Genomic DNA, 23,160 nt, shown 5'->3' on the forward strand with positions numbered 1-23,160 from the left:
GTAGAGGACATAAAGTCAGGGATAGAAACGGTGCAGGTGCATCTAGCACAGGTAGAGCTGCTGCAAAAACCCACAGAGCTCAGCAGCCAGCGCAACAAATTCTGGATCCTTGGGTTTTAGTTAGCATTAGCAGCACATGCTGCGTCCAATGTGAAAGGACCTTTATGCTGCGCACTGTAACTCACAACAATGGTCCTGGGTCAGCTCTGACTTTGTGTTAAACTAATCCTAAAGTAATAATGGTATTTCTAACCACTGATATACCACAACTTTATCCTTTCAGCAGCTACTGAAAGTTAGGGGACCTAGCTTCTATCGGATATTTATATAGAGATCCCCAGCTTCAAACTGTATTAACCTTCAAGGACCTGCAGTTCAAAAAAGCACCCCTCCGACAGCCAAACCCATCTATTCTCTGACTGGATAGTTAAATTTGTGATTGACATGACATTGGCCAATCAGATGGAAGAAAAATACGGTCAAAATTCGTACTTGTAACTTGAAACTTGAGTGCATTTTCACATGTATTTTTTTGGCTAAGTCCACACATAAATCTTTTTTACACACACACAAATTATTTTTACACATACAAATCCTGATTTACAAGTACAAAATATTTATGACCACAATTTGAGCCCATAAGAACCCACCATATTTAATTTTATTTGTAGGAGATCTTGATCACCAGTAGAAAGCCAGTTCCCACAGTATGAGAGCTGGGTGTTTCGTTACCGTCCACATTAGTGGTTAAGAAAATAGATGAATTCATACATACATGGATGTCAGCATGATGATGATTGCATTGTCAGTCAGTGTTTACACTGGTCCATGGCTGTGGGAATTAGCTGCTAAAATCCAAGCTAATCTTTAGCCTTGACTCTTTATTTGTTCTCAACGCTTTTAAACCAGGTGCCACATACAGTCCATACGACACTGAACCTAAAGATGCATACTTCCATGTTTTAATTAATGCAGAAATAGTAAAACTAAGCTTTCCCAAACGAATCTGTGGACTTTATATGTCTGCTGCCTAGCTTAAAGTCTAAGTGTTGGTTGTAGTGTTGATCACAACCTCAATTTAACCTGACCTATAAATGTATCGCACTACCTGCATAACTCTGGACTTGAGAGTTAAGCCTAAATCACACAAACACACATCAGTCTCCCTGATTGTGTGCGCGTACACACCCAACCGCCCACCCATCTCTTACAGTAGACAAATGCATATATGAATGGCGGGTGTTTTAAATGAAAACGCTGGACCACCCAGGACTTCCAGTATCGCCCCGCCGACCTCCGAGGCTGACGGATGGAGGCTATTCACATCAAGCCTTTAACACCTTCAGATCCCCCTCCACACCACCGCACTCAATAGTCAATACAAGCCTTGCACAATCCCCTAAGACAAATGGGCAGACTTCAAACACATACATACACAACCTCAGAAAGACAGAGTGGGAGGGCGCCTGAGAGAGAGGAGAAAGACGGTCGGTGGGTTTTACCAGTGAGAGACAGAGAGACCTAACTTCAGCTCTCTCACTCTCCCTCTCTCGCCTCTACCTCCCTCCCCCCTCTCCCTTTTCAAAACAAATGCACAATCCTCGTCTAGAGAGAAATACTCAGCGTTAGGGCGATGGCTCCATTTACTCCTGTGGGGGTTCATTTGGGTCCTTTCAGGCCCTGTGTGTGTATGCATCCATGTATGTGTATGTGTGTGTATGTAGGAGGGGGTGCAGGGAATGAAAGGCGTGGGGCGCTGTCAAATAGCCCCCCGCTCTTAATGGCCCAGCTGCATCATTACCTAGCACACACACTGGGCCCAAATAGACTGAGGGAGTAGGAGGAGGAGGAGGATAGACAAGTCTATCAAACTAAGTATGAAGAGAGGAGGGTGGGGGCTCATCATTACCTAGTATACACTATGGAGTTGAAGAAACTGAAAGAAAAAGCAGGGGGTAGGGAGGGGTCAGACAGGCAGCTAAATTCAGTACAAAAGCATGTTAGTGAACTACACACTCACGATGACACGCACACACAAACTCAGGGCCTCCGGGGAAGTTTTACAGCGGCTCCTTGTCTTCAACAATGATGTAAGGTCCCTGTCGCTGTCAGGTGTATGTATGTGTGTGTGTATGTGTGTGGGCAAAGCACTAGGTGAATGACTACACATCTTCCTAGCAGGAGTGCAGGACAATGTGCGGGGTAGCGCCATCAGGCCTGCATAGTGACACATGAAACATCTATTTTGAAAGAGTAGCTGGGATACAGGAAAAAAGGCCTTTTTCCCCTTCTTTCTTCTTCCTGTCATCATCGCCTACAAGAGCTGCGTCTCCCTATACTTGACACTGATTGGTTTGCAGTCGGTCATGCACCTCACGTTGGCAGGTTAGCCTTTTATTGCGGTTTGACTAATTGGAGAAAAATGAATGAATAGATTAATTTCATTGCCACTTTATATACAGGTTGTATTCAACTTGTGCAGCTTCTTTGTTTTCAGGTGGCACTGCTCTTCTGTCTTCTCACATCCTCACACTCATCGTCGGACAAAATGCCGGGAATTTGCTAGTGTTGTTTTATTTTTCTTTTGAATTTTTAGCGAATTGTTAGACTATATTTTAATTAAAATGTAAGACCTCCTCTTCCCCCATCTTCAAAAGAAAGTTGTCACATTAGAAAACTGGAAACTGGGCCACGGTTTGCTTTGATCCTGACTTAGATTGCGTCTGTTAGTAAGACCATTGTTGTACCTGAAACGTCAGAGAAACTGGCCCAAGAAAGTGGAACTGGAAGCCCACATTTATGTTTCTTGAGTCTTTGGTGATCACAGACATTTGTTCTGTGTTTGACTATTGACTGGAACTAGAGAGAAGGAGAGTAGGAGAAAAAGAATGAAAGTCAGTAGAACCCAGATCAAATAAGACGGAGACCGGTGCAGAAGTGAAGCTCTAGGAGCAGACATAGTGAAGGTGGATGAGTTTAAGCCACCCAAAACAACAGACAGCGCACGAGAGAGGTGAAGAAGAGAGTGCCGGCAAGGTGTAGTATGTAAAGACGAGTGTCAGTGGTGAATTACGAAAGAAGGATAGCAGCAAGAGTGAAAGGGAAGGTTTACAATGTGTGAGACCTGATATGACGTGTGGTTTGGAGTGGCGCTGACAAGAAAGCAGGAGGTGGAGATGAAGATGGTAAGATCGGCAGAGGGAGTAACCAGAATGGACACGATTAGAAATGAGTAAATCAGAGGGGTAGCTCAGGTTGACTTGTTTGGAGACAGAGAGACAGGGGAGGGAGGGGAGATGGTTTGGACATCGGCAGAGGAGGGATAGTGGACATACTGGACAAAGGATGTTGAAGATGGAGCTGCCAGTAAGGAGGAAAAGTTAAGGAAGATATGCATAGAGTTAGTGTGAAGAAGAAGAGAGTTTACACTAATTGCATTAGGTCGGGGATCGGGGAACTCCAGGCCTCAAGGGCCAGTGTCCTGCAGTTTTTAGATTTCACCCTGGGTCAACACACCTGGAGAACTTCAAGACATGTTGAGGACGTAATTTACCCTTTAAATCAGCTGCGTTGGATCAAGGACACATCTAAAACCTGCAGGACATTGGCCCTTGAGGCCTGGAGTTCCCCACCCCTGCTTTAGGTGATCACATCAAGTCCAAGTCTAAAATGTCTCATCTGGCATCTGGCCTTTCTCTGTGGAGTTTGCATGTTCGCCCCATGTCTGAGTGTGGGTTTTCTTGGGGTACTCCCACAGTCCAAAGACATTAGTTAGGGGGTTTAGGTTAACTGGTGATCTAAATTGTCCACATGTGTAAATGTGAGTGCGAACGGCTTTCTGTCTCTCTGTGTTTGCCCTGAGACAGACTGGCGATCTGACCAGGGTGTACACTACTTCTCGCCCTATGGCAGCCAGCATAGGCTCCAGGATTGCTTTAATGTACAACCACACAAAGAGCTATACATTAAGTAATAATTGATTGCATATCAGTGCTTGGGACATGCTTATTTCCAACTACAAGAATCCTCGACAGAGTCTGAACAAACATCTCTTCTGAGAGGAGAATGTGTTGGTTCTGTAACAAAGGCTGACAAGTCAATGGAGGCAAAGTATAGTGGAGCACAAGTTATGCTAGATCCATGTACTGAAAATGGGCTGTCAAAAGTGTGCTAGTCTGAAAAGAAGAAGCGATAATGTCAGATGACACACAGGCTGTGCAGCGCAGCTAGAACAAACAGGTGTGCCTTGAAATTGTGACTTGCTCCACAAAAATGTAGACAGCAAGCAAAGTATCGTCACCGTGTACATGTTAACATCACAGCACCGCTATGTCTTAGTCGAAACTCCCTTCTCAGCAGACCAGCTACTAATCATTAAACAAAATAGATCATCCTTGCTTCTGAGTCTCATCTTAAAGCTAATTAATTGATTATCACAGATAAACACTTCTCACTCGCTACTTGTCTTTTTGTCTCTCGGTCGAGGCTCAACTTAACAATTCCTGAGCAAATGTTTCCCATTAGAAGCATTACCTAACATAATAACCCATCACAGTGAAACATCTCCTCTTTCTTTATGTTCTGTGCAACTATTACAGTTGTCAATAAAATACAATATTATCTGAAACAAAAATGTCAAAAAAAAAGAAAAAGAAATAAAACAGAAAATATCCATGATTCAAACAATTTTGTTTCAAAATGTTTCAATGATAAATAATGTGCATCTTAATTCAAATCGGTGTAAATCTATCTGCAAATAAAAAACTCTAATTCAATCACCTTTCAACTCATTCGATTCAAAACTTTTCCATTTCTTAAGCTCCATTAATAATCCTCACTAATTCTCAATAAGTTAAATCAACCTTAACACACATTTAATTAAAAATCACATTATCTGTTAAAAGTAGCTGCTTTGCTGCTTCTCATCGTATCACACCATCTCCTAAATGAAAGTGGTAGTGAGACAGTTTTCATAATTACAGTTTCCAGGGTCAAGAATAACCTTTGAACCCAAGCTCATAGGCTAACAAATATGAATTTTATTATAAGTGAACAGATAATGTGGAACATCTATATTTCACAATTTAATCCTGATTAAATAGCCGACAGCACCAGAATGGTTACTAAATTGATTCTCAGACAGTCGTCTCAGCTCTTTTTAGCACTTTCTTCGGAGCCCATCTACCCAGGATAAAAGGGGCAGAAACAGGGATACCACGTTCAGGTTGTTCTTTACATCACAGCTTGCTGATGTACCGTCCACTTCAGCTTAAAGAAAGGGGAAAACTCTACAGTTTGTAGAATATTACTGCTTCAAAGGAAATGTAAGGGAAACAACAGTTTAAGAAACTTAAGAAAGAAAAAAAGTTAAATCTGTCAACAGAGAGCAGAGCTGGGCCCAAATTATTATATTTCCCATTCTGAAATGTAACCAGATGATAAATATTCATTAAACATGTAAATGACACTGCCACCTACTTTTAATTCACTCACAATAATTTGACAATATTAAACAAATGTGCCTATTGCTCTTTAAAGCTATAAAGCTAATAAGCTCAGATGTAACATTTATGAGCAGTTTTCAAAAAGCGAGTCATCTACCAACTGGAACATCAGTGATTCGCTTCCCTGCTCCTCCAGTCTGCAGGTCGAAGCATCGTTGGGTAAGATACTAAACCCTGAGTGTGAGTATGTGTGCAAACGTTAAACAAGGTGCTTAGGCACAGAAAAAGCACTTGTATGAATGTGTGTGTGACTGCAGTAAAAAGTGCTTTGAGGGTAGTTCAGTGCAGTTAGAGGGACTCAGACTATCAAAGGTGAAGCCTAGCAGATAGCTACAAGCTATAACTTCCTGTTTTAGCACACACTATCAATCAAAGAAGCCACCCCATACCCCTATAGACATTATGAAAGGGAGAACTTTGCAGGGGCGAGGGAATGCTTTTTCCAACCATCCTGTGAACATGCTTTTGGAAGACTTTTGGTTTTGGCATTTTTTGCCTTTCCTGGATAGTGAAATTGTGACAAGGAAATTGGACAGAGAGAGGGGGAAGATTTGCAGGAAAGGCCTTGGGTGGACTTGATCCTGGACCTCTGCTCTCAGGTCTGCTCAGCCACTGAGCATCCAAAAGCACCCAAACATGCTTTTTAATGTTATAAACCTGAATATGTTAACATTCCAGTCTATGAGGACTGACTCGCTTTTGGAGTGAGCCTCATGTGGCCATTAGAGGAACTGCAATTTTTTTGGCACTTTGATGGTGGCTTCATTTTTCTCAGACCTGGAGGTTGCCTCTTAAAGTAAAACACTGCTGCAGATAGTAAACAGACTTCCTGGGCAGTCTGTATTTTTTGTACAAAATCCAAAACATAGTCAAAATGCAAAACAGAACTCTGCTCAGGAACATGTGGTTGGCTTGCTTCCTTCCTGATATATTGTTTGTCAGACTTAAATGTTTTCAGATCATCAAACAAATGTAAATATTAGACAAATATAATAAGGTGTTTATTATTAAGGGAGGAAAAATTCCCCCAAATAATTGCTTTCTAAACCGAATAACTGGTTGGGAACGCTTAGCGGCAACAACTGCAATCAAAAGTGTTTCTGATAACTGGCGGTGAGTTTTTTAAAAGGCTGTGGAGGAATTCTGGCCCACTCATCTTTCCAGAATTGTTGTAATTCAACCACAATGGAGGGTTTTGGAGCATGAACCACCTTTTTAAGGTCATGCCACAGCATCTCAATTGGATTAATGTCAGGACTTTGACCAGGCCACTCCAAAGTCTTCATTTTGTTTTTCTTAAGCCATTCAGAGGTGGACTTGATTGTGTGTTTTGGATCATTGTCGGGCTGCAGAACCCAAGTGGCCGATGGCCGGACATTCTCCTTCAGGATGTTTTGGTAGATGGCAGAATTCATGGTTCCATTTAGCACAGCAAGTCTACCACATCCCGAAGCAGCAAAAAAGTCCTACATCATCACACTACCACCACCCTGTTTTACTGTTGGTATGATGCTCCTTTTCTGAAATGCTGTGTTAGTTTTGCACCAGATGTAATGGGACACACACCTTCCAAAAAATTCAACGTTTGTCTCATCAGAGTATTTCCCCAAAAGCCTTGGGGATCATCAACATGACCTCTTGGATGAGTCGTTGCTGTGCTCTTGGGGTAATTTTGGTTGACCAGCCACTTATGTTAAGGTTCACCACTAGTCGATGTTTTCGCCATTTGTGGATAACAGCTCCCACTGTGGAATCCCAAAGCTTTAGAAATGGCTTTATAACCTTTTCCAGACTGAGAGATCTCAATTACTTGTGTTCTCATTTGTTCTTGAATTTCCTTGGATCGGAGGAAGGACCTTTTGGTCCACTTCACTTTGTCAGGCAGGTCGTATTTAAGTAATTTCTTGATTGAGAACAGGTGTGGCAATAATCAGGCCCAGGTGTGGGCACCACCGTTAATTATAATTGGGGGGGGGGCAATCCCTTTTTCACACATGGCCATGTAGGTTTGGATTTTTTCCCCTCTTAATAATAAATACCTTCATTTAGAAACTGCACTTTGTGTTCAATTTTGTCATCTTTCTCTAATATTTGAATTTGTGTGATCTGAAACATTTTAGTGTGACAAACGTACAAAAATCAGGAAGGAGGCAAACACACCACTTTTTCACCCCACTGTAGGTTAAACCAATTAGAGCGTTGACAATGCTTTTTTGAGGTTATTATGATGAAAGTGCATAAACACGAAATACTACGATAGTGTTGAACTTGGCAGCAGCGCCGGAGCAGGAATTAAAAATACCTCATTGTGTGGTGAATGGAATGTTCTGACTAATAAGACAGTGGCTCGTTCATCACCTCTTCTCTGGCGGGACTGTCAATAGCGCCTGACACCTACGAGCTCCGCCACACTCCCGCTCTGCGTCCTATTTTAAACACGCGGCACTTCCAAGAATCCCCACTCCTCTCTCCATTTCCATCACGCTTTCTCTCACTCTGTTTCCATCATCTCCATCCATCCATCTCTTGTCGAAACCTCTCAGCGGGGCTTGAAGCTGTTGTGTGCGAGGCATACTTGGGCTGTGGCGTCAGTTTGGAAATGAGGCTCGTTTGCATTTAAACACTCTGCTCTCTGGGCACTTGGTAAACTTGATGAGAGGAGGATGAGGGGAGTGGAGAGAAGGAGGAGGGGGAGAACAAGGGGAAGTAAAGAGAGAGAGAGAGGGAAGGGGAGAGCAAAGGGAGTAATTGCAACACTGAGAGAGGAGTTGAAGAGAGAGAGAGAGACGGGAGTGAAGGAGGGAGTGTGTGGAGAACAGTGGCTAATATAAATTCATTATGTAAATCCGCAGCTCAAACAAATTGACAGGCGGGTATTACACCCGAGAGGAGCTGAATCAAGAGCATGAAAGCATTAGCTCCACTCACCCTTGACCTCCAACCTCGACCTGTTCACCGGAGTGTGCCTGTTATGCATACTAACGACTCAGGAGGGGCCGGGCCGAACAGAAACATTGCAACACGTTTTGGTTTCTTACAGTGGTAGCTGGAGACAAAACCTCCATCCTACATCTGCGCTGGAATGTAAACTATGCCAAAAGGAAAACACCGGAGAAGAGTGTTTTCTCATTGAAGCAGACCCACATAACAGATACACAGCGCAGCAGCAGCCATCGCTGGAGACTCATCTTTCTTCCGATATCTGAAAAAGAATATTTGAATTCCCAAACTTGGAAGACAATCTGCACTCTGACAAGTCTGCAGGAGAAAGAGGAGTGAGAAGTTCTGAAAGAGTGCCACGTTCATCTGTCATTTGCACCTCTGGGTAACACTTAGAGCTTCACCTTTTTTTTTCTGTTTAAATCTCAGAACTCTTTATACTTTCGTTAATCGATTAAAGACGTTTACCGACAATCCACAGCTGTAGATAAAAGAAATAAAGGAAGGGGAAGGGCAAGGCTCCAGTGTGGCGGCAGCGGCTGGAGATGTCATCGGATCAAAAAGCAACACTGCGTGAGTCATGGGGATGAAGAAAAACAACATAAAAACAACCCCCTGCCACCACCCGGCACCAATCTGTTGATGATTTCTGGAGTTCGTGACATGAAAAATGACACACGGCTCATTGTTTGCTGGTCATTATTCATGTTTGCATTCAAAGCCCTAAAAACGGCATGACGTTATGAGGACCGGTGCATTAATAATACATTAATTATGAATTAATGGAAAAAGAAAGAAAGTTAATCTGGTTAGAAAATGAAAAGTTTAAATCTAAGCCCTAAAGAGGATTCCTGCAATTAAAAGATTTAAAACAAAATTGATCAAAAAAGAAAAATGAAGTAGAAAAGGCTAAGATGTCCCTATTTTTTCTCTCTAAAATCCCTATATTCTCCAATATCCACAATGCAGCTTAGCAGCACTGGCTGTCTTTGCCATTTAAACACCCACATCATTTGAACTCCATGTTCCAAGTTTTTACCACAGTCTGACCCCACTTGATCAGACTTCACAAAGCTCCCTTGAGAGGACAATACACAACTGTTTTCATAAGCTTCCCAGCACTCTCCACGATAAGAAAGTTACCCTTTAATGCAATTTTTTTTATTCAAAAAACAACTTAAAACTGATGGAACGGTCTCAACACCTTCCAACAGCCTCAACAATGAATGACATTCATGCAACATAAGCCTATTTTTTTTTCCTTCATTGGCATTTTGGAGATATTTTGAAGTGCACTCAATTTACTCGGCACTCCACCACCCTCCAACACTGACCGGTCTCTCAAAGTAAAATAAATCAAGCACATCTCCTATGTTAAAGCCTCATGAATATCCAAAAAGGACTGAACAATCACTTCAGCCCCCTCTCTGACTCGAAAGGCGGTTCAGCTTTGGAGGTGACCATATGGAAGGAAGGAGTTCGGAGCTGTCGCTGTTAAGTGATGGTGTGGTGAGGGGGCGGCGGCGGCCGAGGTTCTAAGGATCTGCAGCTGCTGTCGTCGCCGCCTGGGCCGGCGGACTTAAAGCCAGGCGCCACTCGTTTCTAACCTGAGTATGGCCGGGGGTAGGAAAAAAAAACATTAAACAAGCTACAAAGACTGCCGCTGGGCTCAGGAAAGGAGGGCGAGAGACAAAGAGAGACAGCAGAAACACAGATGAAAGCAGCAGCTACAGAAAGTAAATGCGAGAAAGATAAAAGAAAGGAAGAGGGAGGTCCTGATGAATGTGTTTATCCAGTGCTTTCCCAAGTGTTTCTCATGTTGTGTCTGCTCTGAGTAAATCCTTGAACCACACAGAAGAGCAGGCCGCTCCACAGAGGGCCCGAGGACAACAAGTGGATGGCTTCGCTAATCTGAATCTTAACGAGCTGGAAATCCCTCCCATCTCTCGTTCTTTCCTCTCTCTGCGTCTCACACGCACATGTCCATTCAATAGATCCCTTTTAGGAACGGCATAGTAAAACCGAAGATGACACATATGGTCCTCCAGCGCATTCGTGCTAATGACATGCAGACCTAATTAATCATCGGTTCATCTGGATGCGATCGCAGCTCTGTGCCTCAGCGGCTGATCCTCTGCCATCATGTGTAATCGCACTTGCAATACAACAGGTGCGTGACTGAATAGGCGGCCTTGGGTGCCGCGGCACGCATCCTGACGTTTCACAAAAGTTTCCCCAAAACTGTGGTGTCATATTGATGCAGGAGGAAACTGCAACAGGAGTACAAGTAGGTTTGGGTTTTTTAATGAGGAAAACACTTTTTCTCCTCAGTATATATGTAAGAAAGTAAGCAAATAATGTTCTTTAATGTGCACTGAAATTTCTTACTTTCCAGATATTGTGGGAAGACATTTACTTTGAAAAGACAAGACTGCATTTGTTTTAGCTAATTGCGGTTCAATCTTGTCCTCCACTGCAGCTAGTATATGGTAAATGGCCTGTATTTGTATAGCGCTTTACTAGTCCCTAAGGACCCCAAAGCCCATTCACACACACTGGTGATGGCAAGCTACATTGTAGCCACCCTGGGGCGCACTGACAGAGGCGAGGCTGCCGGACACTGGCGCCACCGAGCCCTCTGACCACCACCAGTAGGCAACGGGTGAAGTGTCTTGCCCAAGGACACAACGACCGAGACTGTCCAAGCCGGGGCTCGAACCAGCAACCTTCCGATTACAAGGCGAACTCCCAACTCTTGAGCCACAATCGCCCCGTATACTTCATTGGCTGCAATAGTTATTGATTTCTCATTGTCCTCAATGACAAATCTTCTCACAGGATTTTTAAAACAATCCTGAAAACACCTCTGTAATACATTAACTCTTTACCCCTTGGAAGCTTACCTATCCTTGAAGCTCTTTTCTGAACTGAGTGCTTTCTGTCATATTTCAGGACTGCTTATGAAACCAAATGACTGGGTGGAAGTTGGTGAGGGTGCTCTCTGCCTTTGCAGCTACCCTCAAAAAACCCCAGAAACTGTTCTGATGGTCATCACATTTTTATTGATACATACGGAGGTGCCTAAATTCATCATTAAGGGTGCAGGAGAGGTAAAAAAAAGACATCTTTATGTGGCTCAAAGAGTCAACATGATCTGTAACACAACGTTTGCCAATAAACCCATAGAACAGAATGTGCCGGCTTGTAAGTACAAAAACATAAAGGGAGGTGGTATGGTTGGTGTGATAGCAGTTCAAAAAAATAAAAAATAAATAAAACAGTAAAGGCTGTTTTATGCATGTAGGTCAAAATCAGGTCAGTCAGCCAATCTTAAACGTGTCACAGAAACATCTCCTGGCAGCACAGCAGGCCCCCCGCTGTTATATACACTAGCAGATGTTATGTTGAGATCTGTGGCGAATTAACAACAATGCATTTGCTACTGAAAGCCATCAGCTGTCAGCTGTCACCACTCTAAAGCTCTAAACACACGTCAGACTGATCAGTAAAGCATTGATCACAGAGAATGACAAACGTTTGCTGTCTTCATTAGTAACGCATGTGAGATGTTTCAGTGCAAAACCATCCGCTGCCTCGGGGATCCTGCAACACAATCAAAGGAACGCCGGTCACTGAGAGGGGGCGCTCCTGTGGAGCCTTGAGAGTGGACCGCTTGCTCACACCGCATAGTGAAAAGAATTCCAAAACGGACTGCAGGGCCTAGTGACATCCCCTCCGTGTGAGCTGATAACATCATATGATTAATATTATATTTAGCTACTTCTGATCTGAAGGAAAAATAACAGATTGCATTTGAAGCCTTTTTGCTAATTAGAATACATTTATTTCACAAATGCTTTGACCAGCAATGGATATCCTTAAAATAATACTTCTCTTAGTGGTATCCGTCTGGTATTTTAACCCTAATTTTGTCTGTATTTAAAAAAACAAACAAGAAATTCAAATTCAAAACATAACTCACACTTGCTTTACTTTCTTCATATAAATTAAGATTAAAAATCAGCACTAGCAAATGGCAACACTTTAACACTATTCCAAATAAAGGTTTTTTGGTTGCTGTTGCCACAGACAGTGCAAAAGATGGGGCTTGTGCTAAGGTTGGCAGCTACCTGTCTGTGATTTATTCTTGTATTTTATGCATTTTCTGGTATAATATCAGCCCTAGCAACTCACTTCTGCTGTGTATACATGTAAGGGTCTATGGAACACCTTTTCAATGATTGCAACAGTTATAAGAAAACTTTTCCGCCACCATTTGTGTACTTCACTTCCTCACCTGAATATTTTTTAGTAGTCATGGAACGTACCTGAGGAAATCCTAAAAAGAAATCAAGGAAAAGAGGCTGGCATCCAGGTACAGATTAGACGAGCCTCCAGGTTGGAGATCCACCAATTGGATGGGAGGCTTCACCTTTTTGGCTGCCGGTTACTCTCCAGGTTGTGGTTGGAAATACACCCTCACAGCCACTGTAGCCTTGGTTCTTCTCATGTAATCCTCTGGATTCTGTCGATTGCAGCCTTACCACTATGGCCCTGGGTCTTGCATTGCCAAACCAGTGGTTGGTCACGCGGCACAGTTGGAAATCTCGTGAACGGACAAGGTCTGCTGTCAGTCCCACTGTGGCCAGCTGATGCGAAACCTACACTGTCGGATTGCTCTTCTGAACATTCGCTCCATCACCAACCAGTCTTTGTTCCTTGGCTGAGTTAGTTAGTTACTTAGTTGAGCTTTTCACAGGAAAAAACATAGATTTTTTTTGTTTCTCAAGGAAACATGGCAGAGGATTGGCGAGTTTATTCACCTACATAACTGTGCTCTGCTAGCTGCTTCTATCCGACTTTTTATCTTAAGTTGGAGAAAGTTCTAATTCTTGGGGATTTTAACATTCATATTGATGATTTCTCATCAAACATAGCAGCTGAACTCTTATCTATATCTGATTATTTTAACTTTGTTCAAAAGTACATGTTTTTGGACCAACCCATCTAAAAAGCCATACCCTGTTTTTCTGTGGCCATCAACATTATCGAGCGTCACACGAGAGGAACCAAGGTTGTGGAGGATGTGCATTTGAGTGACCATAAGTGTGTCTTTTCTGACCTCAACTTTAGCTCTAATCAAACACTCCTGAAATCAAAAACTCATCAATGCATAAAACTGAGACTACTGCTGAAAGGTTCTCTGTCATGTTTGACATTTCTCTGCGTTCTAATAGAAGTCATGTAAACACTCTTGTCCAGTGCTGTAACAGAGAATGCTTATCCATTTTGGATCAAGTGGCACCTATCAAGTTCTATCACACAGAAGCTATGAGTCTACTTTAAAATTAAGGAGAATGTGTTGCAAAGCTGAAGGACTATGGAAGAAAACTTGAAGCACCCAGGTTCTTACTTCAAGATCTAATGCTCTACCTAAATGAACCAGTAAAAATGCCAGATCAGAATATTTTTCTAGATTCATATCAAAGAACAAGAGAAATCCCAAGGTCTTTTTTGACAAAATCATTGCTGGTAACCACCAGTTGTCTCTAGCTACAGTACCTATAAATGTGCACTCTAAAGGGCTTTTTGTCAATAAGATTAGAGAAATCAATGTCAAAAACTCCCCAAAGCTAGCTTATTCTGCTAGTGAGGCATCTCCTTCTTACTCCTGGTCTACCTTTACACCTGGGAAATTTGATGATATGGTGGCCCTGGTAAATAACATAAAATGAAGCCGTCTTCATGCCCACCAAGGTTTTTATCAAAGTCTTTGACTGTCGCCCCATAGGTTGTAAACCTTTTAATGTTTTTCTTCAGACTGGGTTGTTCCCCAGCTTTTTTAAACATGCCACTGCGGAACCAAAGCTCAAAACACCCCAACTTGGACCTGACATTATATCAAAATTATAGAGCAGTTTCCAAACTACCTTTTATGTCAAGGCGTAAGTGAGCAGGCAGTTGCTGCCCACCTTACCGCCTGCTTGGAAAAACACAACAACTTTGACTGTTTCCAATCTGGTTTTTGCAAAATGCAGTCCACTGAAACACTTGAGAATACACAGTCTTGGTCTTAAAATACCTCTCCTTAGCTTTTGACACAGTTAATCATACTATAATGTTAAACAGGCTGAGGGATCTTGCTGGGATGTGCGGTTTTAGGGTGTCCTTAAACCAGATTATGTCTGAATCTGCAGAGCTACTATGTGGAGTCCCTCAAGGCTCCATGTTGGGATTTATTTTGTTTTTAATAAATATTCCTTCTTTAGGCCACATAATACAGCAGTTTAGTGACGTGTTTTATCATCTTTTTGCCAACAATATTCAGCTACACTGCTCTTTTAAGCTTGGTTTAAAAAGAGTTTGCTGAACAAACATTAACCAATGGTTGAATAACAACTACCGACAATTAAACCCAGATAAAACTGAAACTTTGATTTTTGCACTGGACAGTGCAGTGTCCCACATTAAACAGCAACTGAGTGATCTAGATCTCTCGCAGAAGCGTAGCCTCAGAAATTTAGGTGTTATTTTTGACGACGCTTTTTCCCTGCACCATAACTTGCCAAGCTACAAATAAACTTTTACTTACTCACTTAGGGTGGATGGATCCACATGTTTTCGATTTTGCCCTTCCAGACACAACCCTCCCATTTGTCCATGCTTGGGACTGACACTAAGGCTTGTGACCCATGCGTCTTTAACTGTCCATTATTGCACTGTTTTGTATTGACTGTGTGTTCTTAATTCATACTGAATTACTGTCCTATATATAACTCTGCTCTAACGCAGTGCCAGTAGAGGCAATACAAAACAAGTCATCCCTGTAGAACAGAGACACTGGAGACAGGTTAAGACCACTTATATAGCAATCTGAATTTAGACTCAAACACACACACACACACGTTTCTGAGGTATGTCTGTGGTCTGGAGGTCACCACAGCAATGATCAGCTCACAATCCATCCCTCCACAATCAATGCTTTAAACCCAACGGCCCCATTCAATTAGCGGCATCCTGCAGCTACATTCACTTGCTGCCTAATTGACCTCTGAGTCGCAGTGGAGAGCAAGTCCTGGCATTGAAAACAGCTGCACAGGGAGAGACTCTGCCAATGTTGACACGATAATTACACAGCAAGTCACCTAACATGGGCTTTAGGGTCAAAAGTGGGTAAAAAGGAACATGCGATTGCAAACGAAGGAAGCAGAGGAGCTGGGGTAATAAGGAATAGGATAGCAGGGAGGGAGAAGATAGAAAAGAGAGTGTAAAAGGGGAAGAAGACAGCTGACCGGAGGCCTGTTCAACCATGAGATTAGGCTAAGTGATGAAAAGCAGGGAGGAAATAGACGCAGAGACTGTTGGAGAGCCTCGGGTGAGAAAAAAAAAGAAGCAAAGAAGACGGATGAAAAATGCTTTAGAGATGCTTGTAAGAGCCGGCTGGGCGGTAGAAGAAATCAAGATAATATGCGTCTAGGATCACCAACACTGGGATGGGAATGGCCACTGGGACAGATCTAATAATGGGGTTTGATAAACACTTTCAGCTTCAGTCACAGAGAATATGGCCTAAACCACTCAAGGCTTAAAACATCAAATTAACATGGACGTCTGGACATGTCATCTGTATAAAGGATGATATCATTCCTGCTATTGAAAAACATAAAACTAACTAATCTTATCAGGTAGCCAAATCACAAAGCTACACATTAAAAAGCTCTGAAGAGAAACTCCAGCAATGATGAGGATTTTGAATAGATCAGATTTGGTGAAATTGCTCCACACTAATCTGAGTGTCACGTTTTAATTTGTAAAAATAGTTACTGGATGACAATGGACAAGAGTTACCACCACCTTAGACGGGACCAACCCTGCCTTATTGATTTTAGGGGGGGGGGGGGGGGGGGGGAAGCTATAATCTTTTATTTTGTTGCTAACTTCTGCTTATTGGAAACAAACAGAAAAAAAAAACAACCCCCAAATGTTAATATTTAAAAATATAACTGATCAAGTAAAATCTCTCTGGTATACATCGCATTTTTACAGTTTCACTGCCACTTGTTCAGTTGCTTGATTGTCTTGTTTGTTGTCTTCCATGCAAACTACTGGAAACCATGACAACCAGGTAGTGATCAAAGCAATCACAAGAAGGTAGAAGGCAACACTGTATATGTAATGTATCACTTTGCAACCAATTCCGCACTAGCAACCAGCAGCATCCGCTGGCAACCATTCACGGAATAGACACTTTTGCTTAGCAACTGGTGGTTACCAGAGAGGTCACTGACTGGTCTTTCGGCCTAGTGTGAATGGGGCTCTGGCCATCAATTTCACAGAGAACCCAAGCAACCACTCGCAACCAGTCATGGAAAACACATTTTCCTGTAGAGACATAGTTGCCAGTTGGTTGCCGACAGGTCTGTATACCACTGTGACTGGTGCCTAACCTTGATTTGATCTAAATGGTACAGAAACAAAGTTTTGGCACCTACTGTGTGTGCCCAGACAACACAGCTCAGCTTAGCGTTATAGTTATATTTATACTTATAGCCCGCGATAATTGGCAAACAGGCAAACGTGGCAAATGACTGGTGAACATGTGGGTTCTGTTAGCAGCTACAGCAGATGTTTCCATCAGTAGTTAATGGAAAGAAAAACACAACTAAACTGGATAATTATGTGTACTGTGAATTTAGTAATGCAAAAGTTAACTGAAATCTTTGTAGCTTTGAAGTAGTAGTTATGATAGTAATAACAAAACTGTTTCATGTAGTGGTTTTAGGTGTTAGAAAACTAAATGTGAAAGCCTACAGGAGCATTGCAGTTTCACAAATGTATAATGTAATGTAAATGTCAGACATTTGCAGTATGGAAAAAATTTCAACATTAGCAATGAGTGGCCACCAAACCCTTAGCCACGGTTCATTCCTCACCAGGCGGTATCCTGAGTAAATCTCTAATGAAAAAAGAGAACGGTAAACTGCTCTGAGCGAGCATGTGTTCTGAAGATCATGTTTTCCTTTATCACAAAGACAATCGTTCCTGTTACCGCTGAAGTTGAAGTGCTTTTCAATCTTTCTAAAAAAATGGACATAAAAATACAAGCCAGACAACATCAAACACCTTCCCACGCTTACTGCATAAATAAGTAAGTGTTAATAGACTGGATTCACACACAGATGAAAAAAAAATCCTAACAGAGTCTCAAATAAAGTGAATAAGAAAGCATATACGGTCCACTATAAGCTTAAGCACTTTACCTTTAGCACAGCAGTGACCTTCATTTTTTATTGCGACTCCTTCTCAGAAATGGTGTATCACAAGAAAAAAAAAGGTATTGAAGCTATCGGTGGTGGACAACAGCACCGTGTAAGGCACTCAGACTGTCTGGGATGGAGGAGTAGTCAATAATGAGCCTCCTCAGTTATGATTCTCGACAAACGGAATCAATCAGCCAGCCTGAAGGCTTGCTAGATGCTATTGAAGTGCCGTTCACACCGGAATGGGATCAATGGCTAAGCTAGAGTTGACCATCGATCTGAACCATCCTCTGGTCTCCTTCCCTGTCCCCTCCTCATACTTCAGCAGGGCCTAACAAGGTGAGAAAGCCAAGACAAGCCTAGCTGAAGTGAAACGGCAGCAAGCAACGCTCACCCAGTCTTAAAAACACACAAGCTCTCTTAAGGTTCCTCATGGGCTAAATGGTGCTTTACACAGCCATTACTTTTCAAAGGTCACTTAGGCCTCCACAAGGATTTTTCCTGCTATTTAGAGTAATAATGCTACTTTAATAGTGTACGTGCTACTACTCTGGCACTCTAACACCAAGCAGACATCATCTGCATCAAATGTAGTTCACTGGACACAAAGAACCTGCGTGTGCCTTCCTCATATTTTTATCCTATTTGCTATAAGCTTTTTTAAGCGTGACATGTTGCACTGTCCTTTTTCGGAGTGGTTTTATGATAAAATAGGGTGTGCCTACTGCTTATCACAATATGAACAACTCCTAATAATGTCCTGAAATTACTGGAGGAGTACTTTGCAGATTTACTGAAAATGTTCTTACGATGTGCTCAGAGCTGCAGGGAAATCCTCATTGGATTGCTGCAAAATTTCTATCTGTGTACTACAGCTTCTTGGCTCCGCCCACAGCAAAATTAATCATCTGTCAATATCCACATGGGTCCCCAAGAGAAATTCCAGACTGCATATAACTAAAAACTATAGATAACTAAGATGATGACACATGCATAAACATATCTATCAATGCAAATATATTAACAAAAGCACCCACTTAGGAATACATCCTGGCTCTGTGGTAACAAAAAAAAAAGAAGCTGTGAATGCAGGTGCATTTGAGTGTGTTCATGCTGGCTGTAAGGTGCTTCTTAGATATTTACATTTTACAGATGCCTGCAGGTTACATGAACAGCAGTCTTACATAAAATATTCCCACATTTCGTGCCTGGATTCAGATGTTGGAGAGCTGTCAGAGTATTCCACAATCTCCGTCAATGCTCATGTAGTCTGAGACAGATGACTGACATGATGTGCATACACATCAGGCAACTCGGTTTTATGCCTTTAATCTTCCAGTAATTCATATTTCTAATGCACTTGGAAGTTACATTATAGCAAAATCCTGCGGTTATCATGTTAACAAGAATCCTATATGCATATACGAGATGTGATTAAACATTTCTGATAGTTGAGCGGTAATAATCTAAAGCCATGTCTGATTTAAAGTTGGCCCACGATCAAGATTGCTCATTGTAACATTGTTACGTTTCCCTCTACTTGGTCTCTTCCAGGGTGTCAAAGGGGCGTCAAGGTGCCACTAAGGTGGACTAAGTTGCAGGAAGCCAAATCTTGTAAGTGGTCCATGTGGTGAGTAAAACCTGTTATTGCGTAGCCAAAATACCTCTTGCATGGACTACAGTCCAGATAGCTTCTCCTTCAAAGGTAGAGTAGAACTCGATATTGTCTCACACTGTAGAATGAAGTTGCGGTACACAACCCAGCGAACAGCAAGAACTAATGACGAGCATGTCTCTCACCTGACGCACTGCATTTGGGCTTAGAAACTGCGGACTGAACTGAAAACTACTCGGTAATGATAATCCTTCACATGCATAAAGCTGATCAATCCAAACAGTGACAACCGGACCTACATTGGCCAAATCTGAATCAGTAATTAGTCTAATGTGAACTATAATTCAACTATTATAGCTAAGAGCAAAGCCTAGACCAGGGGTTGGCAATCTCAGTCCACGAGGGCCGGTGTCCCTGCAGGTTTTAGATGTGTCCTTGAACCGACACAGCTGATTTAAATGGCTAAATTAGCTCCTCAACGGCTGTATCCCAATTCAGGGTCTGCAGCCTTAAAGTACGCAGCCTCAGCGATCTTCAAGGGCCGCGTACTTAAAGACCGCTAAGGCCAGAAATGCGAGGCTTGTGAAATGGGACGGTTTAGCCTCCGTTGCGCTGCCCAGGTTGCCGAGCAACCATGATACTAACAGCTGGAAACGTTTCATACAGCTTTGTTTGACAGAAATGAAGGAGAAAATCTTTTGTTCATTTGTTTGTTTGTTTCTACATGAGCTTTGATCATTCTCTGTAAGATTAAGCTCAGCTATTGAACGGCGTATATTTTAAAGTAAAGGCTTTAAAACCAAGTTAGTACAAACGTCACTAATGTCACATAACTTTGCCGACATGTGGCCAACACTAATGTTTTAATGTTCTTTGTTATTAAACATTTGCACATAAATAAGTGACATAATATTCAGTACTTACTTAAAGTTTACTCTTCCGGCGCCCCTCATCCGCCGTTTTTTTCGGCAAAATTATCCACACCCACCGCTGGCGCTATGCATTCTGGGATATGTTGGGCCACGAAGTCTACACCGCCACGTCCTTAAAATTCAGGGAAATGAAGGACGCATTTGAGGGCCGCATTTCGAGCAGCCTTCGAATTGGGACAGCCTTCGTCGCGTCGCTGTGACGTAATCGGCCTTAAAATGCGGCCTTTAAGGCTGCAGACCCTGAATTGGGATACAGCCAACATGTCCTGAAGTTCTCCAGAGGCCTGGTAACGAACTAATCATGTGATTCAGGTGTGTTAACCCAAGGTGAGATCTAAAGCCTGCAGGGACAGCGGCCCTCGTGGACTGAGATTGCCCACCCCTGGCCTAGACACTAATTCATTCAGGGAACTCAAGATACAGTGTGTCATACACACCAACATGCCTCACATTCCTCACATCATATACCCTAACACACCCTCCAAATTTAGTTGTGGCGATAAGCTGAATAACTTGCTATCACTTCCTTTAAACTACTGTTTCAACCCCTCCACCACCCCAGCATGCTCTTTACTCATCACACTGTAATGTCTGTATGGAACACTATTTTGAGAAGTGAGCTCAGAGCCTAGCAACCCTTACGTATACTCTACTGCTGTATAATAATAATCATTTCTTACATGAGCTGTCTGACTGTTGCTTTGTTATTTTGTCAGTGTAGTTTGCTCTCTTGTATAACTAGCATAGAGACAGAAGTCTTCAATGACTATGACTTTATTAACACTAGCTAAAACAGGGGTGGGCAATCTCAGTCCACGAGGGCCGGTGTCCCTGCAGGTTTTAGATGTGTCCTCGAACCAACACAGCTGATTTAAATGGCTAAATTAGCTCCTCGACGTGTCCTGAAGTTCTCCAGAGGCCTGGCAACGAACTAATCATGTGATTCAGGTGTGTTGACCCAAGGTGAGATCTAAAGCCTGCAGGGACACCGGCCCTCGTGAGATTGCCTGAGATTGCCCAACCCTGAGCTAACATCAGCCACTATGAGCTACTGGCCACACTGAGCCCAGCAAAATGCCTTAGTATTTTGAACGCACTAAACTGAGCTTTGAGGTCCCTTTGAAAGAAGTAGAATGACATCATTTTTAAAGGCTACACTGTCTCACTTTAAAAGGAACTTTTTTCAATGAAAAAACATTGTAGACGATGCTAACTGTCCTTCTGTTGACTTCACAGTAGCTTTAGCAGCCTGTACAGGAGATGCACGAGCATAATTAAAAACATTATTAACAAATGCATTAAATCTAGGGAAGCAAGCTCTGGGGCATTATAAGAAACACTTTAATGAATCAAATTGGCTGCCACAAAAGCACAGGTACTAAGCAAACTTTGGATGCTCTTTAATGCCATTTTTATTAGATCTGATTTAAATGTAAATTACCTATGTCTAAAACAACACTTGGTTTCTTGTTTCTCACTGTTGTGCTAAACTGCAGCTGGCAGCAGATGTGAGGAACCTAGAGAGTAGAGGAGAGGAGAGCAGAGGAGGTGCAGGGAGTGAGATGCAGGCATCAGGCTGCAGTGTGTCTAGACAGTATTCATGATCCATCTGTCTGCCACCGCCGCGACAACAGCCAGCGGCTGCAACAAGATGGCAAACTCCATTAACACAGAAACGTTTTCTATGTCCCTCTCCCTTCCTCCTTTCCTCCTCTTAATCCCCCTCTCTTCCCATCCATGGCTGTGTCTCTGCCTGGTCTTCCATCTCACTTCAAGCCCCTCTTTGTCTCGTCTCCCCCTGGGACTGCCTGCACTTTTTTTCTTATTTTTTTGTAATCTTCCTATTCCGTTTTTCTCCTTTCTCTCACCTTCTTTTCCCCGCAACCATCTCTCTGCCCTCCTTGTGTCTCTATGGCATCAACAGAAAATGTGCACCAGCTCAGAAAATTACACTCATTGAGCAGCTTTCCCGTAATGCAAGCTGCAGACTCTTACATTAACGTCCGCTCTAGATAGCTAAATATTTTAAGCACCCAGCTCAGGAGGATTCCATCCATTGGAAATTATCCCCCCAACCCCCACCCCCACCCATTTAAATCACCCTAAAATTTAAATAAATATAAAAAATGGTCATTTGCTGTGCCTTGTAGAGCTGCAGAAATTTAGATAGACAGCAGCAGAAAAAAAAAGTGAGATAGATTCAAAAAACAACAAGGTTGGAGGGGTTGGAGAGGTGAAACACATTTGAGGGAGGAAGGTAGAGGGCGGGGGAGTGAATGAGGGTGGGTGAGATGAGAGGAAGAGATGGAGGGGAAGGTAAGAAACCTGCCAGACGCACGCACACACACACACACACACTCTCTCTCTCATGGAGCCAAGGATGAAAGTGCTGCTGTAAAAAGTTTTCCCTCTCCTCCTAAAAGTTGTTGAAAGAGAACGCCGCAGCACATCAAAGTGGCCTGGCAGACAGCCATTGAAGCCCAGTGGTGTCCTTCACCCTCTCTCTCTCTCTCTGTCTGTCTCTCTCTCCCTCTCTCTGCACCTCTCTTTCCGTCTCCCCCTCTCAACATCTCTCTCTCTCTCACTCCCCTTCTGTGTTTTCATTGATTGTGACGAGTCAAGGGAACGCTCTCATCTTTTCCCTGGACAGTGGTGCTCAGCAGGAGCTGGAAGCAGGTGGCTGGTGCTGGCGGTAGGGATGGGAGGGTGCGGTATATAGATTTGGTATCAAGCCTGTACACTTTGTACCCTTATACTGATAAGCAAGGATGACGTCACAAAACAATACAACATGCAACTAAAATCAACAAGTTACCCTGCCATTAATTTAATGCCAATGCCGAAGTAACTTCTAACTCTTAACAATAACATTTGGGTGGATGACATCACTGCTTGCTACAGCCATCTTC

At 42.7% G+C, this 23,160-nt stretch overlaps 1 protein-coding gene across 1 annotated transcript in view; it reads right to left on the reverse strand.

Annotated features, from left to right (window-relative positions):
- The window catches only part of LOC102794913 (low-density lipoprotein receptor class A domain-containing protein 4-like), a 275,819-nt gene that overhangs the window by 98,261 nt on the left and 154,398 nt on the right, over positions 1 to 23,160 (reverse strand). The gene's annotated exons all lie outside the window — the stretch shown is intronic.

The sequence above is a fragment of the Neolamprologus brichardi genome, chromosome 11, assembly GCF_056152115.1.
Source record: "Neolamprologus brichardi isolate AB-2024 chromosome 11, ASM5615211v1, whole genome shotgun sequence".
NCBI classification, from domain to species: domain Eukaryota; kingdom Metazoa; phylum Chordata; class Actinopteri; order Cichliformes; family Cichlidae; genus Neolamprologus; species Neolamprologus brichardi.